General features: G+C 40.0%; 1 protein-coding gene across 2 annotated transcripts in view; it reads right to left on the bottom strand.

Annotated features, from left to right (window-relative positions):
• LOC133663925 (leucine-rich repeat and fibronectin type III domain-containing protein 1-like protein) overlaps positions 1-23,949 on the bottom strand; it is a 267,967-nt gene that overhangs the window by 163,629 nt on the left and 80,389 nt on the right. The window contains exon 3 of one of the 2 annotated variants that reach the window (XR_009828431.1): positions 22,987-23,550. The exons of the other annotated variant lie outside the window; for it this stretch is intronic. The gene's annotated coding sequence lies outside the window, so the exon portion shown is untranslated. Of the gene's footprint in view, positions 1-22,986; positions 23,551-23,949 lie in introns of those variants that run through there. 2 annotated transcript variants of the gene reach the window in all.

The following is a 23,949-nucleotide window of genomic DNA, read 5'->3' on the forward strand; positions in this document are numbered from 1 at the left end:
GGCCAAAAATCTCATTCGACTTTGAAAATCCTTCTAGAATTCAGTGTTAGTATCTCTAGTTTATTAATAATTTGTTATTAGTGTGTTAACTTTGACAGCCCTAGTCACAAAACGGTATCTAACTGCTGTATTTTTTGTGCAGTGGAATCAAATGTTTGCACATTTTCTTCACACGTGCTGCCCTGAAAAATTTAAAAACTTGCCAAAAAGTCCAGATCAAGCAAGACGGTGCCCTCCTGGCTAGGGAAGAGAAAATCGCCCCCAACGTTAGAACAAACCCAGTGAGGCATTGGACTTGCAAATTAGTTTTTAATTTGATTTCCTGCGTTTTAATCTATTTTCGGCTAGTGGCCACATGTTCGTATACAATCTTTTTTACAGTCCCATCGAGTCTGACAATTATGATCTTGGATTCATTGTTATTAAAACTATACAGCGTTTATTACCCGTTCTGTGTATCATAATGATTGGTACGGACGTTGTTTATCTGCATTTAGAGCATCTTAGTGCATATCTCGTGTTACGAGCTGCTTTTATGCCTACAAGTCATTGGTATATAGCCATAGATATAATATAGTGGTTCCAGAGGATTTATTTGATGCTTAATTTACTCCCACCAGTAAAATATTTGAGGGTTGTTCAAGTCATCTGCTCACCAAAACAGCAGAAATACATGCAAAGTTGTTTTAACTAACACATTTATTTTTGACCAATTCAAGCTGCTGTAGGATGCTAAGACGATACTCGTGTTCATTGAGAACTCCTTTCTGGTTCAAACCATCAAAGATTCTCTCCTCCCAATGCACACACAGTGATATCATTATATAGTTTCTTTCAGGTTATTTATGTCGAGGCATTGTACACACACATTTTTTGCTGATGTTACAATCAGCTCCTTCTATCTTGTCCTTCTCAGCTGTTTTGTGCCCTATTATTACCTCTGCCAGGTTGTTATATATTCCCCGGGGGTTAGTCTGTTTGTCAGTTAGTCAGTTAGTAAGTTAGCAGAATGTCTCTCAAAAAATTATAGAGGGATTTTCATGAAACTTTCAGGTAATGTCAGAAATGGGATAAGGAACAAACAGTTAGATTTTGAGAGTGATCCGTATCATTTCTAGTGCGTCACCGTACGTTTATGTGTGTGTGTTTGCTCGCGGCCACGCCGCCACCCACAGAAAGAAAGAGAGTGAATCACTGGTAAGATTGTTCACTCCGTTTATTTCATTCTGCTACAGGCAGGCAGCCTATGCCAATGCGAAAAGTGAACCCTATTGCAGGTGTGGAGAATGCATATATGTTTCATAGTTCTTTCTTTATTCATAGTCATGTTTAAAGCAGCTAGTGTTTTTCCATTTGTACTCTTTGTATGTTCTCATTTTATTCCCGCAAGTAAACTGTGTGCGTTACCTTGAAGGCTTGCACTGTAGGAGTTGGGGTACTCCCTTATGTCTTATCTGTAGTAGAACAATGAGGCTGTATTCCTTTCTGTACAGGTGGGGGCTTTCTTCGGCTGCAAGAAGTTGTCTCTTTCGTTTGAATGTTAGACCAATTCGAGAAGCCGATGTGAATGTATTGGTGTGGGCTGGTCTCCTGAAGCTTTAGTAAAACTTGATAATATTCCTATTCTGTCTTGATGGTCCTTCTTACTCTGCATATATGTCATCTGAAAGAACTTGGGATTGTCCAGTGACTTTAATTCCCTGAGAGGGAATACTGGGCAGACGCAACACAGGCCAAATTTACTCGCATTTGCAACTAAAAATAGATTGTGCTACTCGAAAAAATAAAACAGTAGCACTCTTACAAATCTGGATTTCAACCCTTTAATTCGCATTTTGCTCCCAAAATAAATCCATTAAAAGTGTATCAGATGTGTAAGATTTGGGGAAAAGAAACATTGTTGTCACTAGACCATGCTAGCGCTATTATCCACTCGCGCATCTGCTCAGCGCCGACGGGATCATTTGTAAATAGTTTAACTGCTAGCAAAACGGCTACAGACTTGATAGCAAATAAACCCACGTTTCAACTGCTAAATATTGTGCTCATTCATGTGGATTTGACGTTATGAGGACGTGCTGTAGTGGAATAAGTGAACATACTTTGCTGGCTACAGGGCTACGATAGCATTGACTGAGACTTAGACTTAGACTTCCTTTTATAGTCATTCAATTTTGAACTTTGCCGTACAGATAAGAACGACATTTCAGAGCAATAAGGTGCAGATATAAATAGATTACTGTACAGAAAAATATATTGCACTTTTGCATATGCATCCTCCTTTATGGATGTATGTTATATTGTCTTTACATTGCAGCGAGTTAATCCATTTTGGGGGGGAATTGCGGGGATTATTTTAATGCGTTCAAGAGTCTTACGGCCTGAGGGAAGAAGCTGTTACAGAACCTGGAGGTTCTGCTACAAAGGCTGCGGAACCTCTTTCTAGAGTCCAGCAGTGAAAACAGTCCTTGATGGGGAGGGGGGGGGGAGTCTCTGCAGATTTTCTGAGCCCTGGTCAGGCAGCGGCTTTTTGCCATCTCCTGGATAGGAGGAAGAGAAGTCCTGATTATCTTTTCCGCCGTCCTCACCACTCTCTGCAGAGACTTCCAGTCTGAGGCACTGCAGTCTCCAGTGCAGACAGAGGGTGGGACTTCGGAGACATGGATGGGAAGCGTCGTGTATTGTGGGTTAAAGGTTGTTCGAGATTTGCCGGGATAATAAGAGACACAGAGTTTGAACTTGTTGGAGTGGATGTCATGATCCGTGGTCCGTATCATGTTTTCGTTATGTTCTGTTAGTTTAACTCCAAAAGTTCCTGTTTTTTGTGCTCTCTTGTTTGTTTTGGTTGCCATGGTGGCATATGATTTTCACCTGCCGCTGGTGTTCGGACGCTCACCTGGCTCTAATCAAGAGACTATTTAAACCACCTTTGCCAGTCAGTCGACCTGGCGTCATTGCTCCTTTCAGGTCTGATTCTATAGTTCTGCTAGTTGTTGGTTTCATGCCACAGTTTCATGTTGTTCTATGCCATAGTTCATGTTAGTTGTTTCATGTCACAGTTTCATAGTTGTTCCATGCCATAGTTATGTTAGTTGTTTGTTTCTTGTGTAGTGGATTGTCCGAAGCTTAAACAGCAACAAAAGTGAGTTTAGTACAAAAAGTTTATTTACCCATAGTCAAACGCGCAAAGTCGGATTGAGCTGCCCACGCAGACAAACAAACGTCCTCCGGAGGACACAAGAATCAAGCAATCTCTCTCAGCCCTTGTCACTTGGCCTTTTTATCTGTTTCTGTCATGTCTGTGTTCATGTTTTTGTTTGGCCATGTGCTGTTTTGTTTTTTGGACACTTCCTTAGTTCCTTGTTTCACTTCCTGGTTTTGTTTGTCACCATAGCAACCATTAGTTTCACCTGTTCCACGTTTGTACTCACACACACCTGTCTCACGTTTTCACATTGTCATGTCACGCACCTGTTCACAGTTAAGTCACGCACCTGTTGTCACTATATAGGCTTTTCTGTTTCTGTTGTTCGTCCTGGCGACATCACCCATTCATGCCATGTCCACAGTTCCTTGTCACGTTAGTTCTTGTTTCATCTCTTGTCACGTAAGTTTTTGTTTGTTTAATGTTCATAGTTCTCCGCCATTGTGCGCGCCTTTTGTTTTCCTAGTCAAGTTTTTTTACCTCCTCTGTGAGCGCCTTTTGTTTGTACCCTTTTGTTTGTACTTTGTAGTTTATAGTTATAATTAAACTATGTCTTTACCTGCACGCCACGTCCGTTCCATTTCTTTTGCACCACGGGAGAGAAAACCACGCCATAGACCCAGTCTTGACAGATGTCGCCAGCACGAGAGCTCTCCCGCAAAAAATTTGGACAATTTTGACGAGGCAACGTGGGAGGTCCTCCGCGCGATGGAGGAAGAGACACTCCGCCATTCCCCCATGGAGCGCAGGGATCTCATGTGGGGTCCGACCGGCAAACTGGTGCCGATCAGCTCCCTTTGGCCCGGGGACGTTGGCACGTCATCCCTGTCCCGGAAGCGGCGCTCCAGACCGAGGATGTCAGGGAAGGTGAGCGGACAGCACGCTGCGCTCCTGCAGGCTCCTCCCCCTCCGGGCGGAAATGGAAATCAGCCAGCCTGGCAGCTCAAGGAGCACTCCACAGACCTGGAGATTGTTTTCCCAAATTCTTTACCGGTTCAATCCAAGCCACCCAAATTCCATGCCCCGCCCCCCAGGACTCATGCCACGCCCAAGTCAGAATTTTTTTTTTCACCCACAAAAGCCCAGGTGGGGGGGAAAGAAAGACATTTTGGACAATTTAGAGGGGAGGATTCTGCCCTCCTCCTGAACCCCCTCCGCCCACCCCAAAAGACGGTTCCAGACCGCGGGGAGCGCGTCTGGTATCCGCTCCTTGAGGGGGGGGCTAGGGCTGGGAATTGTTCAGGTGGGGTGGCTCAGCATCGTCACGCCAAGCCACAGCCCCCAGCACGACCCCCACCACCAGTCTTTCGTCACGCCAAGACACAGCCTCCAGCACGACCCCCACCACCTGTCTTTCGACCTGCCAAGCCACAGCCACCAGCACGACCCCCACCACCAGTCCATCGTCACGCCAAGCCACAGCCTCCAGCACGACCACCACCACCTGTCTTTCGACCTGCCAAGCCACAGCCACCAGCACGACCCCCACCACCAGTCTTTCGTCACGCCAAGCCACAGCCTCCAGCACGACCACAACCACCTGTCTTTCGACCTGCCAAGCCACAGCCACCAGCACGACCACCACCACCAGTTTTTCGACCATGCCAAGATCCACCTGCTCCACGCCCAGCTCCACGCCAAGCGCCACCAGTACCTGCTCCACGCCAAGCGCCACCAGTACCTGCTCCACGCCAAGCGCCACCAGTACCTGCTCCACGCCAAGCGCCACCAGTACCTGCTCCACGCCAAGCGCCGCCAGTACCTGCTCCACGCCAAGCGCCGCCAGTACCTGCTCCACGCCAAGCGCCGCCAGTACCTGCTCCACGCCGCCAAGTGCCGCCAGTCGCAGCCCCACGCCGCCAAGTGCCGCCCGTGGCTGCCCCACGCCGCCAAGTGCCGCCCGTGGCTGCCCCACGACGCCAAGTGCCGCCAGTCGCAGCTTCACGACGCCAAGTGCCGCCCGTGGCTGCCCCACGCCGCCAAGTGCCGCCCGTGGCTGCCCCACGCCGCCAAGTGCCGCCCGTGGCTGCCCCACGCCGCCAAGTGCCGCCCGTGGCTGCCCCACGCCGCCAAGTGCCGCCCGTGGCTGCCCCACGCCGCCAAGTGCCGCCCGTGGCTGCCCCACGCCGCCAAGTGCCGCCCGTGGCTGCCCCACGCCAAGACCAAAGCCAAGACCAAGACCCGCCAAGTGACCAAGAACCGCCAAGTGACCAAGAACCGCCAAGTGACCAAGACCAAGACCCGCCAAGTGACCAAGACCAAGACCCGCCAAGTGACCAAGACCAAGACCCGCCAAGTGACCAAGACCAAGACCAAGTCCAAGCACCGCCACGCCAAGACCAACCACGCCAAGACCAACCACGCCAAGTCCAAGACCAAGACCCACGCTGCCAAGACCATGACCCACGCTGCCAAGACCAAGACCGCCAAGGCCAAGACCACCCACGCCAAGACAAAGACCCCCCACGCCAAGCTTCGCCGCCTGACGCACCAAGCCAAGCTTCGCCGCCTGACGCACCACGCCAAGCTTCGCCGCCTGACGCACCACGCCAAGCTTCGCCACCTGCCACGACAACGCGCCCACCTCCTCGTCGGCCAAGGATGTGGCCATTCCATGGGCGCCCGCCACGCCAGGTGCGCCGACCTCCTCGTCTGCCACGAATGTGGCCATTCCCAGGTCGCCCACCTCGTCAGGTTCAGCGGCGGTCTACCCGCCGTCGCCACCTGACTCTGCCCCGGTGGATTCGGGGACACCTGGTCTGGCGACCCACCGCCATGTCCCCCTCCCCCCCTCCCATGACTCTTGATCCTGTTTTTTGTTTTTGGCCATCTGGGATCTGTCCGTAAGGGGGGGGTTCTGTCATGTCTGTGTTCATGTTTTTGTTTGGCCATGTGCTGTTTTGTTTTTTGGACACTTCCTTAGTTCCTTGTTTCACTTCCTGGTTTTGTTTGTCACCATAGCAACCATTAGTTTCACCTGTTCCACGTTTGTACTCACACACACCTGTCTCACGTTTTCACATTGTCATGTCACGCACCTGTTCACAGTTAAGTCACGCACCTGTTGTCACTATATAGGCTTTTCTGTTTCTGTTGTTCGTCCTGGCGACATCACCCATTCATGCCATGTCCACAGTTCCTTGTCACGTTAGTTCTTGTTTCATCTCTTGTCACGTAAGTTTTTGTTTGTTTAATGTTCATAGTTCTCCGCCATTGTGCGCGCCTTTTGTTTTCCTAGTCAAGTTTTTTTACCTCCTCTGTGAGCGCCTTTTGTTTGTACCCTTTTGTTTGTACTTTGTAGTTTATAGTTATAATTAAACTATGTCTTTACCTGCACGCCACGTCCGTTCCATTTCTTTTGCACCACGGGAGAGAAAACCACGCCATAGACCCAGTCTTGACAGTTTCCCCATGCCCCAAGGTCCCGTTGTTTTCGACATGTTTGTTTTGCAACATCCTTGAATCCCTTAGTCATGCTTAGACAATCAAAACATTTTGTAGAATGGTCAGAGCGACTCCATATTCAACTTTGTCCTGCATCTGGTCCTTCAATGGTATAGAATAGAAGAGAAATGAAACAAGCAGACATTCTTGATAGACACGAAATATAGCTCAAAGGTCAGAAATTCTACTACATATGCCATGCTATAGTTTATGCTAGTTGTTTGCTTTACGCTATTGTCCCGCAACCCTCTACGTAAGTCTTGTTTATTTCATGCCACCGTTAGAGAGTTTGTGCCTGTTATTTTGTAGTTAGATTAATAAATATGTTCCTACCTGCAAGCTTTGCATCCCGGGAGAACAAACCTCGCAGTAAGCTGCGAAAACCCCGTTATGACAGTGGAACACTGCGTTTTTGTGAGATAAATAAATACTTACTGGGAATCTGTCCGTGCCTTCATTCTTTGGAATGTTACAATTAGGGATGTAGCGGTAAACAGTACAATGATAAACCGCGGTAAAATTTCAGACAGTTGGTAATACCGTTTCAATTTTTTATTACAGCAAAACCGTCATTTATTAATGCGTTTCAACCATGGCGGAAAGCAAGTTTCCGAGTTTCTCTCGGACTGAACGTAGCAGAGCGCTTCGTTTACCTTCATTTCCCCCTCGCTTCATTTCCGTGGAGTCTCAGCGTGCGTTCAACAGCCCACTGGTGCTCTAAGATGACGACGGGTGTGGACAATTACGGAGACATTTGTCTCACGCTAAAAGTAAACCGTGGAGGAAATGTTGGTTTCATTTTCTCAACACAGCGTCCTGCTGTGACTGAGAGTTAATGACGTGAGGAAAGTCTTCCCGTTTGTTTACTTGGTCATTCGTCCTTTATTTAGCTCGGGGGTCATCAACCCGCGGCTCTCTTTAGTGCCGCCCTAGTGGCTCCCTGGAGCATTTTTAAAAAAGGATTGAAAATAGAAAATTGTTAGAAAGCCCACTCTTTAATATGTTTGTGTGTTTGCTTCACTGATGAGAGTATTTGGTGAACATTGTTTTGTCCTACTAATTTCAGCTGTTCTTGAACTCACCATAGTGTGGACTGTGACGTAACAGTTTGTTTACATGTAAAATGTTCCACTCTTTCTTTGTTGTCATTTAACCACCAAAAGTTTTTCTACCGTTCACTATTTTATGTAAGGCCAAAATTGTTCTTCGATTGCAATAATTAGAGATGTCCGATAATGGCTTTTTTGCCGATATCCGATATTCCGATATTGTCCAACTCTTAATTACCGATTCCGATATTAACCGATACCGATATATACAGTCGTGGAATTAACACATTATTATGCCTAATTTTGTTGTGATGCCCTGCTGGATGCATTAAACAATGTAACTTTACCATGAATTGGGAGACCGGGCTTTCTGCTCCGCCGCTCCCAGTCTGTGGAACGCTCTCCCTGACCACCTGAGGGCACCACAGACTGTGGATGCTTTTAAAAAAGGCTTAAAAGCCCTTCTTTTTAAAAAAGCCTTTTTTTTTTTAGATATGTGCATACTAGCTATAACTATTTGGCTGTTCTAGTTTTTATTTTTATTTATTTATTTATGATCTTTTTTATTTATTTTATTTTTTTGTTGATACACTGTAGCACTTTGAGGGGGGGTGGGGGGTGGGGGGGGGTTGGAGGGGGCGGGGTTTGGTGGTAGCGGGGGGTGTATATTGTAGCGTCCCGGAAGAGTTAGTGCTGCAAGGGGTTCTGGGTATTTGTTCTGTTGTGTTTATGTGGTGTTACGGTGCGGATGTTCTCCCGAAATGTGTTTGTCATTCTTGTTTGGTGTGGGTTCACAGTGTGGCGCATATTTGTAACAGTGTTAAAGTTGCTTATACGGTCACCCTCAGTGTGACCTGTATGGCTGTTGACCAAATACGCCTTGCATTCACTTATATGTGTGTAAAAGCCGCACATATTATGTGACTGGGCCGGCACGCTGTTTGTATGGAGGAAAAGCGGACGTGACGGCAGGTTGTAGAGGACGCTAATGGCAGTGCCTTTAAGGCATGCCCCCAATATTGTCGTCCGGGTGGAAATCGGGAGAATGGTTGACCCGGGAGACTTTCGGGAAAGGGGCACTGAAATTCGGGAGTCTCCTGGGAAAATCGAGAGGTTGAAACCGATACCGATAACTTCCCATATTACATTTTATATCATTTATCGGCCGATAATACCGATGATTTAAATCTCTAGCAATAATAAACATATGTTCAATGTACCGTAAGATTTTTTGTTAAAATAAAGCCAATAATGCCTTTTTATTGCTATCGGGACAACCCTAGTGTGTACGCTACAATACTACAGTTGTAGTATGACTAAACTGCACAAAGCTGGGATGTTTCATTGAGGGTTGCATTCGGGCTTATGATAGCACTGTGTTTATATGTATAATACTGTGTTTTAGCATTGATTTTATACGATTGTGTTATTTAGGACACTTCATATTGCTGCTATGTTTTTCCTCTGCTTCTAAAATGTTGACTGTGCTACTAAAATATGCAAAAAAGCTAAGTGTACAGCCTGCAGCCTGTTTGTAAGCAAAAGACTAACAAAACAAACACACACAGATATGGGAATTATATTTACCATTCCATTAATGACCTTTTCTTCGTCTGCCGCTTCCAAACAGGCTGCAAGAGGGTTCACTCTCCATCGTTCTCAGCACCTAACCACATTTGTTAAATAGCAGAATAAATCACTTCCATGCACAGGAACGCATCATGTTATAGGGCTGTTGTCAGAAGCACCGTAGTAGAAATTTGGAGGGAAAAATATGCTTGCAAGTCTTTCAACACAGACAAACCAGTGGGAATTTGTTGGAAAGTGATGGCCACAAATAAAGAAAACAAAACGACACAGTTTCCCCAACTGGCGAAACAACTGCACTTCAACAAGTGCTAATTAAATGGACTGTTTTTTATTTGCAGTCTGTTGTGTGCAACTGAATCCACCACTTGGCAAAGCACAGTAACGTTACAAGTTGAGAAGCAGAATATAAATGTTTTCTTAAGTTATTTTAGACTACTTTGATGCATTTGTGTCCCACACAAACATAGTCTTTGCTCAATCAGGATCTGGTCCCCAGAGTGCTTTCATTTCAATGTTATTAGCATGTCTGCTAGTTCAGTGCCATTTGAAGTAAGATGGTTCACTCCCTGCTTTCTGTTCCGCCCGCGACTAAAACATGGGTTGCCGGTATGAGAGACGAGCGAGGTAGGCACCGAGCTAAAGGCCCACGCTATCAACCCGATAGTCAGAGAGTGAGGTTTACCAATCTCACCTTGTTGTGTCTTGGGCAATTGGCTCCCTGTGGCACCTACATGAATGTGCAGGACTCCTTTGAAAAATAGATTCTTAACGGGGACGGCGTGGCGCGGTTGGGAGAGTGGCCGTGCCAGCAACCTGAAGGGTTCCTGGTTCGATCCCCACGTCACGTCCGTTGTGTCCTTGAACAAGACACTTCACCCTTGCTCATACTTGCCAACCCTCCCGGTTTTACCGGGAGACTCCCGGAATTCAGCGCCTCTCCCGATAACCTCCCGGAAGAAATGTTCTCCCGATAAACTCCCGGAATTCAGCCGGAGCTGGAGGCCACGCCCCCTCCAGCTCCATGCGGACCTGAGTGGGGACAGCGGCGACAGTCTGTTTTCACGTCCGCTTTCCCACGATATAAACAGCGTGCCTGCCCAATTACGTTATAACTGTAGAATGATCGAGGGCGAGTTCTTGGTTTCTTATGTGGGTTTATTGTTAGGCAGTTTCATTAACATCCTCCCAGCGCGGTAACAACACACAACAACAGCAGCAGTCACGTTTTCGTCTAGCCTAAAGCAGTTCGTCTGCCGTAAACAGCAATGTTGTGACACTCTTAAACAGGACAATACTGCCATCTACTGGATAGCCTCCGGAACACTGAAATTCTGGTATTTCTTTTATATATATGTATAATAAAATGAATATATATGTATATATATAGCTAGAATTCACTGAAAGTCAAGTATTTCATATATATATATATATATATATATATATATATATATATATATATACATATATATATATATATATATATATATATATATATATATATATATATATATATATATATATATATATATATATATATATATATATATATATATATATATATATATATATATATATATATATATATATATATATATATATATATATATATATATATATATATATATATATATTAGGGATGTATATATATATATGATATATATATATATATTAGGGATGTCCGATAATGGCTTTTTGCCGATATCCGATATTCCGATATCGTCCAACTCTTTAATTACCGATACCGATATCAACCGATATATGCAGTCGTGGAATTAACACATTAGTATGCCTAATTTGGACAACCAGGTATGGTGAAGATAAGGTACTTTTTAAAAAAAAATAGTAAAATAAGATAAATAAATTAAAAACATTTTTTTGAATAAAAAAGAAGGTACAACAATATAAAAACAGTTACATTGAAACTAGTAATGAATGAAAATTAGTCAAATTAACTGTTAAAGGTTAGTACTATTAGTGGACCAGCAGCACGCACAATCATGTGTGCTTACGGACTGTATCCCTTGCAGACTGTATTGATATATATTGATATATAATGTAGGAACCAGAATATTAATAACAGAAAGAAACAACCCTTTTGTGTGAATGAGTGTAAATGGGGGAGGGAGGTTTTTTGGGTTGGTGCACTAATTGTAAGTGTATTTTGTGTTTTTTATGTTGATTTAATTAAAAAAAAATAAAATAAAATACAATAAAAAAAGATACCGATAATAAAAAAAAACGATACCGATAATTTCCGATATTACATTTTAACGCATATATACATCTTTAATATATATATATATATATATATATATATATATATATATATATATATATATATATATATATATATATATATATATATATATATATATGAAATACTCGAGTTGGTGAATTCTAGCTATAAATATACTCCTCCCCTCTTAACCACGCCCCCAACCACACCCCCGCCCCACCCCCCGGAATCGGATGTCACAAGGTTGGCAAGTATGCCCTTGCTCCTGATGAGTCGTGGCAGCTCCCGCCATCAGTGTGTGAATGTGTGTGTGAATGGGTGAATGTGGAAATAGTGTCAAAGCGCTTTGAGTACCTTGAAGGTATAAAAGCGTTATACAAGTATAACCCATTTACCATTTAAGACTTTCCTGGGTAAATTAAGGTTTAAACAAACCAAGCCATACTGGCTGGCTTCCGTTTGACCTCCCCCACCCTCTAAACCACACTGTAATCCGGGTCACGGCACCGCTGTAACCCACCTGGTTTAGTCCCCTGCGCTTCTGTTCCGCCCGGTCGCGGGCATGAGAGACGATCTCAGCATGCCAGCTACCGAGTTGGAAGCCCGGGCCCTCGAGCCGATAGCTTCCGTTACACAAGCATGTTCAATTCCATTCACTCAATTCAGGATAGCCTATTGAGATGCATCATCTTGTTTCCACAGGGGTGCCAACACAAATACAGAAAAACACAACAACACCCACACTCACTCACACACATTTACATACAGTAATACATTGCAATCGATTATAGCACAATACAACATCAGGAGCAACATAAATCAATTTCCAAATCAGAAACAAAAACAACTTGTTTGCAGGTTGGAAAATACATTTGAGTTAAAGATCAAATAAGAAGTAGTGGACTTTAAAAGGGATTGTTCCGATCAGATGGGGCTTCGAACTGGAATGCTCTACGGCAGTGGTGCACACACTTTTTCTGCAGGCGAGCTACTTTTCAATCGACCAAGTCGAGGGGATCTAACTCATTCATATACAATGTAAAAAAAAAAATCCTATTTTTATGGTTAATTTACTCTAAATTTCTACTGTAATTTTTCCATTTTTTTAAATAGTTTATAAAACTGTAGAATTGAAGACATTATCTGTGAATAAACAATCCGCCTGTTATTTGAAGTAATATTTTAAGTAATATGCCAGTAATGCATACTTGCCAACCTTGAGACCTCCGATATCGGGAGGTGGGGGGGGGGGGCGTGGTTGGTGTGGGGGCGTGGTTAAGAGGAGAGTATATTTATAGCTAGAATTCACCAACTCAAGTATTTCATATATATATATATATATATATATCAATATATATATATACATATATATGTATGAAATACTTGACTTTCAGTGAATTCTAGCTATATATATATATATATATATATATATATATATATATATATATATATATATATATATATATATATATATATATATATATATATATATATATATATATATATATATATATATATATTTATTTATTTTGTTATACATATAAATCAAATAAATACTTGAATTTCAGTGTTCCGGAGGCTATCCAGTAGATGGCAGTATTGTCCTGTTTAACTTCTCCGTTCATGAATGAGTATACCATTTCGGCCACCGTGTTCAATGAAGAAGTCTGTTCTACAAAATGTACAGACAACCCTTCCCCTTCGAACTGTCCTGGATGAACTGAAATTCTTGTTTCCATTCGTTTTGGAACTTGCAAGCGTATTTCTTCATCTTGCTCGTCGACGGCGTCGCCATGTCTGTAACTTCCTCGTTCTTCTGCTTCGTCTCCTTGTTGTGTGCGCAGTTGTGCACTCTACTCTCTAAAAGCCGTAGATGTTATGACGTCATTGGGCAGGCAAGCTGTTTATATTGTGGGAAAGCGGACGTGAGAACAGGCTGTCCCCACTCAGGTCCGCATTGAGCTGGAGGGGGCGTGGCCTCCAGCTCCGGCTGAATACCGGGAGTTTGTCGGGAGAAAATTTCTGCCGGGAGGTTGTCGGGAGAGGCGCTGAATACTGGGAGTCTCCCACTAAAAACGGGAGGGTTGGCAAGTATGCAGTAATGACAAACTATGTATATTTCTATTTTTTTACAGAAAAATACCAAATTAATTGTACATAGCATTTTCTGTTTTCTAAAATTACTTTCAAATCCATGTAAAACTACAGTAATTATCTTTCATTAAATATGTAGCTTTTTCTGTGGAACTGCCAGCATTGTCACTTCATTAAAGGTGTTGGATCGTAATCATTTGGAAAAACTCTGTAGAATAAAAGGTATTTTTCTGCAGAACTGCTTGCATCGTCACTGTATTAAAGGTGGTTGATCAAGCACACACATACACATACTGTACATATACAAGTACATATGCACACATACGCTCATGCACATAATCACGTTTCATCAAACATATATTAACGTTGTTGCCCTAGGGTAAACTGGGTATAACACATGGCACACTGACAAAGCTTAACCTATTGTTTCTATAACAATCTACAAGGTTGATGTAGGTTGCTTCTCTTTCTTCCCCTCCATTTTTCTGCATTCTTTCGTATCTCAAGTTATCATTACGTATTTGTATTGTTGCATTTGAACAATTGCATTGTTGATAATAAAGGTAAAGTATTGGTATTGTTTATTATCAATAGCACTATTTCTATTGGTATTCATATTGCTCCATTTTTTTGTAATAATGCTCATTATCATTTCTGTATTATTTTTTATTTTCGCTAACTGCTTATTTGCTATTACTTTTACCATCATATTTGTACATGTCGTATTTGCTGATGTTGCTCTGTTGTTGTTGTTGTTGTTGTGTTTGCTGTTGTTGTTTTTTGTCTCTCTGTCTAATCCCCCTCTTGTCCCCACAATTCCCCCCTCTGTCTTCCTTTTTTTCTCTTTCTATCCCCTCCTGCTCCGGCCCGGCTGCTCCAAATGATAATATAAATACATTTAATAAAGTCAAAATACAAATAAGGCAACAAGAGAAGTATCCCACACTTCTCTTTTGTAAAGTACATCTGAACAGCCGATATGGGCATCTACATCTACTATATGATTTGCCTGAGAAGCTGGGCAGGACATTAAAAAAAAAAAAAAAAAAAGGTGGTTGATCTTAATAATGTAATAAAAATCTGTAAAATTACGATATTTTTCCGCAAAACGTTTCATGAAAATTTCTGTGAATATAATGTTTTTGATCATTATTTGGTTCACAATGTTTTACTTTAATTTTATGGTTTTCGTTTGGCAGCCGTAGCTGCCAGTAGATGACCGTTTTTTTACAGATTTCTTTTAAAATGTATATTTATTTATTTATGAAAGATAGGTTTTCGTTAATGACTTGAAAGTGTTTAATGATAATCCAAGCATGTTTAGATTCCTTTCTTTCATGAAGACAAGAACACAAGTTGGTGTATTACCTGATTCTGATGACTTGCATTGATAGGAATCAGACAGTAGTGATGATAACGTCCACGTTTTCAAACGGAGGACAAAAAAAGTCCTCCTTTCTGTACCACATGAAAGTGGTTGCTTTTTGGCATCTTATTTGTCCAGCTTCCATACTCCTTTGTATACATTTTACAAGAAATACATTCCGTAGCTTGCTCGCTTGTGCACGCTAGCTTTCTGAGACTCTTATTTTGTTAGCGCAGGCAGGATGAAGCAGGGCTTTTATTGTGAAGACATAGTGGGTGAAGACATAATAGTGAGTCCAGTCCATAGTGGATCTAACATAATAGTGAGAGTCCAGTCCATAGTGGATCTAACATAATAGTGTGAGAGTCCAGTCCATAGTGGATCTAACATAATAGTGTGAGAGTCCAGTCCATAGAGGATCTAACATAATATTGTGAGAGTCCGGTCCATAGTGGATCTAACATAATAGTGAGAGTCCAATCCATAGTGGATCCAACATAATAGTGAGAGTCCAGTCCATTGTGGATCTAACATAATAGTGTCAGAGTCCAGTCCATAGTGGATCTAACATAATAGTGAGAGTCTAGTCCATAGTGGATCTAACATAATAGTGTGAGAGTCCAGTCCATAGTGGATCTAACATAATAGTGTGAGAGTCCAGTCCATAGTGGATCTAACATAATATTGTGAGAGTCCGGTCCATAGTGGATCTAACATAATATTGTGAGAGTACGGTCCATAGTGGATCTAACATAATAGTGAGAGTCCAATCCATAGTGGATCTAACATAATATTGTGAGAGTCCAGTCCATAGTGGATTTAACATAATAGTGAGAGTCCAGTCCATAGTGGATCTAACATGATAGTGAGAGTCCAGTCCATAGTGGATCTAACATACTAGTGAGAGTCCAGTCCATAGTGGATCTAACATAATAGTGTGAGTCCAGTCCATAGTGGATCTAACATAATATTGTGAGAGTCCAGTCCATAGTGAATCTAACATAATAGTGTGAGAGTCCAGTCCATAGTGAATCTAACATAATAGTGTCAGAGTCCAGTCCATAGTGGATCTAACATAATAGTGTGAGTCCAGTCCATAGTGGATCTAACATAATAGTGAGAGTCCAGTCCATAGTGGATCTAACATAATATTGTGAGAGTCCAGTCCATAGTGAATCTAACATAATAGTGTGAGAGTCCAGTCCATAGTGAATCTAACATAATAGTGTCAGAGTCCAGTCCATAGTGGATCTAACATAATAGTGTGAGTCCAGTCCATAGTGGATCTAACATAATAGTGAGAGTCCAGTCCATAGTGGATCTAACATAATAGTGTGAGTCCAGTCCATAGTGGGGCCAGCAGGAGACCATCCCGAACGGAGACAGGTCAGCAGCGCAGAGATGTCCCCAACCGATGCACAGGCGAGCGGTCCACCCCGGGTCCCGACTCTGGACAGCCAGCACTTCATCCATGGCCGCCAGACCTGTGCCCCCCTCTCCCTTGTGGAGCGGCGGCCATTGGGACTTTAACCCTCTAGCTCCAACTTCACAAACATGAGTGCTAATGTTCAAAGATAAAATATGAATATTTTAAGACATAATTGAAAAACAACATTTCATTTGAACCACTATCATACAAAACATATTTTTCTTTGTTTGCTGATTATCCATTCTAATATATCTCATATTATAACCTCTCTTTGTCAACACATGCACATTTAAATGTAAATTGGACTTAATGACTGTATAGCAGTGCCAAGAGCAAAAATTAAATCCTAAGTATGAAAAAAAAGAGAAAATAATAGGAAAAGAAAAAAAAAAATCCAGTTAAAATAAAGGCAATTAAGTGAGGCACACAAGGAGGAGAGCTGATCTGGCGTTGGCACGTCACCACCAACTTAGGAGCACACGACCGAGGAATGCAGTTGTGCACTGCAGCAGTATTGAAGTCTTGAGGAAATGGAAGTGAGTGAAAGAGATGAGGGAGCTGGCGGATTGCGGGAAGAATGAGGAAGAAACACAGGAGGGGCTGAGGGGAATTGATGAGAGGAGGAAATGTGAGAGGAGAGGATAATAGGAGCAGAGGGAAGGCAGCTAGCAGACAGATTCAGGTTATGTTCACAGCAGTCATTAGCACCGGTGAGGAAGATAATGAGGAAGACACATGACTCTACGTGATGTTGGAATCATGTTCCATAAAGCATGTGTCATTTGTAATCAAAATACTTGCAGCATAGCTAAGGGCATACCCATATACGCGTACTGTCTGGGTGGTTCTTTTCCTCTTTGTTCCGGAGGACAAGACGGACCACGGTTTCCAAAAATAATTTGAAATGTGGACTCGTCAGACCACAGGACACTTTTCCAATTTGCATCAGTCCATTTTAGATGCGCTCAGGCCCAGCGAAGCCGGCGGCGTTTTTGCGGGTGTTGTTGATAAATGGCTTTGGCTTTGCATGGTCGAGTTTTAACTTGCACTTACAGACTTGCAAACTGTAGTTACTGACAGTGGCTTTCTGAAGTGTTCCTGAGCCCATGTCGGTCTAGCTGCATCCTATCTTGCCGATTGTATTGTACCATATGTCCCGGCAAGAAATCTGCGTTCAGAGAACTCCGGCTTAATAGTGATTCCCGGAGCCAAATCAAACTCAGCTTCTTCTACGCGACAGTTGAGTCCGTTCTCCTCTATGGCAGCGAATGCTGGACCCTGAAGCCAACCCTGGAGAGGTCTCTGGATGGTTGCTACACAGTGCATAACATCAACAAGAGTGCTCACGTAACCAACAGAATCCTCTACAAGGGAAGACCAAGGGTGAGTGAGAAGATTGCTGTAAGGAGAGTGAGACTAGCAGGACACTGCCAAAGGCATCAGGAGCTGCCAGCCAGCAAATTGGTGCTGTGGGAACCAACACACGGGCATCGGTCAAGAGGACGTCCCACACTAACATACGTGGACATACTCAAGAAGGATGCAGGAGCTCAGAGTACCAAGGAACTGGCCAAATGTATGGAGAATCGGGATGACTGGAAGCAACGATTGAAGGCTCGTCTGAGGACGACCTAGAGAGAGAGAGAGAGAGCCCCAAAAAAGTCTGCGGGCTATAGAGCGTTTTCTATTCAGGCTCCAGTACTATGGAATGCCCTCCCGTTAACAGTTAGAGATGCTACCTCAGTAGAAGCATTTAAGTCCCATCTTAAAACTCATTTGTATACTCGAGCCTTTAAATAGACCCCCGTTTTAGACCAGTTGATCTGCCGTCGCTTTTATTTTCTCCTCTGCCCCCCTCTCCCTTGTGGAGGGGGGGGGACACAGGTCCGGTAGCCATGGATGAAGTGCTGGATGTCCAGAGTCGGGACCCGGGGTGGACCGATCACCTGTGCATCGGTTGGGGACATCTCTGCGCTGCTGACCCGTCTCCGCTCGGGACGGTCTCCTGCTCTCCCCACTATGGACTGGACTCTCACTATTATGTCAGATCCACTATGGACTGGACTTTCACAATATTATGTCAGACCCACTCGACGTCCATTGCATCCGGTCTCCCCTAGAGGGGGGGTTACCCACATCTGCGGTCCTCTCTAAGGTTTCTCATATAGTCATTCTCATCAACGTCCCACTGGGTTGTGAGTTTTTCCTTGCCCTTATGTGGCCGCTGAACCGTGGATGTCGTTGTGGCTTGGGCAGCCCTTTGAGACACTTGTGAGTTAGGGCTATATAAATAAACATAGATTGATTGATTGATTGATTAATTGATAAATGGCTTTGGCTTTGCGTTGTCGAGTTTTAACTTGCACTTACAGATGTAGCCACCAACTGTAGTTACTGACAGTGGCTTTCTGAAGTGTTCCTGAGCCCGTGTGGTGATGTCCTAAACACGCTGATGTCAGTTTTTGATGCAGTACCGCCTGAGGGATCGAAGGTCACAGGCATTCAAAGTTGGTTTTCGGCATTGCTGTGACGCCCGGCACACACTGATGTCAATGTGATCCCGTTGTTAAAAAACAACTACAAAACATCGATACTTTTACAAGACAAGACTATTGTTAGAAAAACTGTATGTAAATTATCAAAAAACTTTCCGTTCTGAGTTCCCAATGAACAGACAAGAGGCTGTCTTTGTTGCACCAAGCAAAGGCTTGGAAAATCCCATTGTGTACGATGGGAGGAGACGGGAGTGGGGTTATCTATTGTCATCGAAGACCCGCTTAAGCTGAATCCAGGACTAGCCCAAGCCCGAGGCATGTTTTTCTTTTGTTTTCAATGTGACCAAAAACAAGAGCTGTTTACATACCCCCCATTCCTTTGGAAGCAGATGGTGTGTGAACAGGGTGTCCAAATAAAGGAGGAGACATAAACCTTTTTCGTCAGAGCGTGAGTGACACCGTAAGAGGTTACAGGTTGACACGTTTCTCCTCAAATGAGTCAGAATTGAACTCTGCCTCTGTTTGATTCTTTGCTTCTTGTCTTGTTTAATAGATGTCATCAGTGTTTGAACCTGACAACTATCCAACATTGCAAGTCATGAAAGAGCAGTGTTTCCCATAAACTGCCAAGATACCTGTGGCAGTGGGGGCGGTATGGGCGTGGCTATGGGCGTGGTCACATGACATCATCGAATAATTTGCATAATTTACTACAATGATATGCTTTTCTCTAAAAAGGCTCAAAAAACTTATACTTACTAATTAATAATAACAGTTTTGTTTTAAACGTCCATCCATCCATCCATCCATTTTACAATATAATTACAACACTTTATGTACATATTTATATACAGATTTGAACAATAAGTTATTCACTGAAATATATTTATTAATTGTGGTTCTTACAAAAAATATATCTTATAAAATATAAAAGCTAAAATGTCTCTTAAAGCTCTGCCCCTTTAATTAGTGCATACTAAATAATTTAACTTCGGCCTACTACTACAACCATATTATTTACCAGCAACATAAAGTGAAACAGAGTCAGAGGTGTCCTGCCACAGTCAGTAACAAATAAACAGAAAACAGTAGTGGTCAAATACAAATAAGGCAACAAGAGAAGTATCCTACACTTCTCTTTTGTAAAATAAATCTGAACAGCCGATATGGGCATCTCCATCAACTATATGCTTTGCCTGAGAAGCTGGACAGGACAAAAAAAATAATAATAATAATAATAATTTTTATTTTTTTATTTTATTTTTTTTAAAATTTCTTTCGTGGCGGGCCGCCACAAATAAATGAATGTATGGGAAACACTGAAGAGGAAAATCATCATAGTTTGTAAGTAACTTTAAAATTTAAACAATCCTCCAAATAAAACACACAAAAAAAAACACTGCCGATACTCAATCGGAAAGTTCACAATCTGTTTTTTTATTAAAAAATATCCACACACCATAAAAATTACATGTACAAAACTATAAGATTTGAAATTGCTTTATATACACATAAAAAAGATAAAGACCAAAGAGGGGGGCGGATAACACAGAGAGGAAGTGTGTCGTAAAATAATTTGGGTGAATCTCTTCCGTGAGAGGTTGAAGCGATCAAGGGTATCCTTGGAGAATGTTCTAGGTTATTCTTCCAAAACAGTCTGCAGAGACCTGTGATGAGGGCCACGCTTGAAATAATGGTGGTGGTATTTAATGGAAACACACATGCAGGGCAGTTAGAATTGAGATCATGATTCTCGGGATGATTTTTTTCCCCCCACAAACACACCATGTTCAAGGATCATGTGCTTTCATTAAAAATAATAACAGTTTTTTATTCGTATCTTTATCATTCTATTGTTCTGCTTTTAAGAAGTCGTCTTCTAAGGTCAGTCGACCGAAGACTTATTTGATAGTGCGATTACAAAATTTAGACTGCATGTCATTTTTTTTTGTATCTTTAGGTGATACATATCAAAGACGGTACTTGAATGTCACTTTCATCACACTTGCACACGGCATGACGCTGATAAACGATGACATTTGTTGAAAAAAAAAAACATTTATACAGGTGGTCCTCGGCCTACGTACGAGTTCCGTTCCTACGACTGTGATAAAAGTTTAGTTTTAGGGTAAGTCAGAACTTACCTGAAGTATATCTCAATTAATAGTGGGTATAAAACACGTTAAGGACGTCTAAATTAAATCTAAAAGATCAAATAATTAAATTAAACAGTAATAAACTAGAAAATTGCTTAGAGACCGCAGATCTCCGCCTTGCCCTACTTCTATGGGAGCACAAAAAAATCGATTCACATCCGAATCGCGAATCGATTCATAATTGTGAAGAATCAAAGAAAAAAAAATTATATTTTAATTTATCTATGTATATTTTTTTCTATATATACTCTATATATATATATATATATATATATATATATATATATATATATATATATATATATATATATATATATATATATATATATAGATATATATATATATATATATATATTCTGTATATATATAATAAAATGTATATAGATGTTTTCCTTGATTTTTTACAATTATAAAAAACTAATTATTATAATATATATATGTATATTTTATATATATATATATATATATATATATATATATATATATATATATATATATATATATATATATATATATATATATATATATATATATATATTTTATTTTTTTATTTTTTTATTTTTTTTAAATATATGTATATATATACATATATACAAATAAATATATATATATATATATATATATTTTGTATATATATAAAATATAATATATATATATATAAATAAATACATATATTTTGTATATATATACATATATATATATATATATATATATATATATATATATATATATATATATATATATATATATATATATATATATATATATATATATATATATATAATATATATATATATATTATATATATATATATATATATATATATATATATATATATATATATATATATATATATATATATATATATATATATATATATATATATATATATATATATATATATATATATATATATATATATATATAATATATATATATATATATAAAATATATATATATAATAATAATATATATATATAATATATATATATATATATATATATAATATATATATATATATATAATAATAATATATATATATATATAATAATAATATATATATATAATATATATATATATATATATATAATATATATATATATATATATATATATATATATATATATATATATATATATATATATATATATATATATATATATATATATATATATATATATATATATATATATATATATATATATATATATATATATATATATATATATATATATATATATATATATATATTATATATATATATATATATATATATATATATATATATATATATATTCATATATACAAATGAATATATATATACATATTTTCTATATATATAAAATATAATATATATAAATAAATATATATATTTTGTATATATATATAAATAAATATATATATTGTTTATATATATATATATATATATATATATATATGTATATATATATATATATATATATATATATATATATATATATATATATATATATATATATATATATATATATATATATATATATATGTATAAATAAATATATATATATATATCTATATATAAATAAATATATATATTGTTTATATATATATATATATATATATATATATATATATATATATATATATATATATATATATATATATATATATATATATATATATATATATATATATATATATATATATATATATATATATATATATATATATATATATAGGGACGGCGTGGCGAAGTTGGTAGAGTGGCCGGGTCAGCAATCGGAGGGTTGCTGGTTACTGGGGTTCAATCCCCACCTTCTACCATCCTAGTCACGTCCGTTGTGTCCTTGGGCAAGACACTTCACCCTTGCTCCTGATGGCTGCTGGTTAGCACCTTGCATGTCAGTTCCCGCTATCAGTGTGTGAATGTGGAAATACCGTTTTACTGCCCTGTTACAGACACCGTTAAGGTATGTAAATAAACATTTACAGAATATTTCTGTGTAAATAACTCATTTCAGAACATACATATCTGTGGCTTATATTCCTAATACTGTATATGGAGAGAAAGAAATACCCTGGAGTTTATTGGGTACGCTCTATAGTCCAGAAAATACGGCAATTATTATTTTTTGCCAAGTATTAATCACTTATGGGGTAAAATAGTCAGCGTCGTAACACGAGGACCACCTTTCTAACGAAGAACGAAAACACAGCTGAGATGTGAGGTCATATATGCTGGGCACACACTCCAATGTTGATGATGAGGTGAGCAGAGACCACCACAAACGATGCAGTAAACAATATACACATTTGTCCTTCACATCAAAATACTTAACATTAACACTGGTTGTCATGGCGATGAGGGTTGGGGAGGCTGGGCTACGGGTCAAAATAAGATTGCTAATGCGTGAGAGAAATTGATGTCCTGCTTTTTTATCCGTTTTTTTTTTGGGGGGAGGGGGGCCGATATCTTTCATCTTGAGACACACGGATGATTTCTGCACCTGAAAAGATAGAAAAACAACAGACAATCAGTTTTCTGTAATTCAAACTTTCCAAAGTAAAATGACCACAATGAACAAAAAAATAGTAGGGTTGGGCGTATTGACCCAGATATCAATATCAAAACGGGTATTGGTATTGGATCGATTCTAGCATAAGGAATTGCGAGGGGTGTATATAGTAGCGTCCCGGAAGAGTTAGTGTTGCAAGGGGTTCTGGGTATTTGTTCTGTTGTGTTTATGTTGTGTTACGATGCAAATGTTCTCCCGAAATGTGTTTGTCATTCTGATTTGGTGTGGGTTCACAGTGTGGCGCATATTTGTAACAGTGTTAAAGTTGTTTATACGGCCACCCTCAGTGTGACCTGTATGGCTGTTGACCAAGTATGGCTTGCATTCACT

The sequence above is a fragment of the Entelurus aequoreus genome, linkage group LG13, assembly GCF_033978785.1.
Source record: "Entelurus aequoreus isolate RoL-2023_Sb linkage group LG13, RoL_Eaeq_v1.1, whole genome shotgun sequence".
Classification (NCBI taxonomy): Eukaryota; Metazoa; Chordata; class Actinopteri; order Syngnathiformes; family Syngnathidae; genus Entelurus; species Entelurus aequoreus.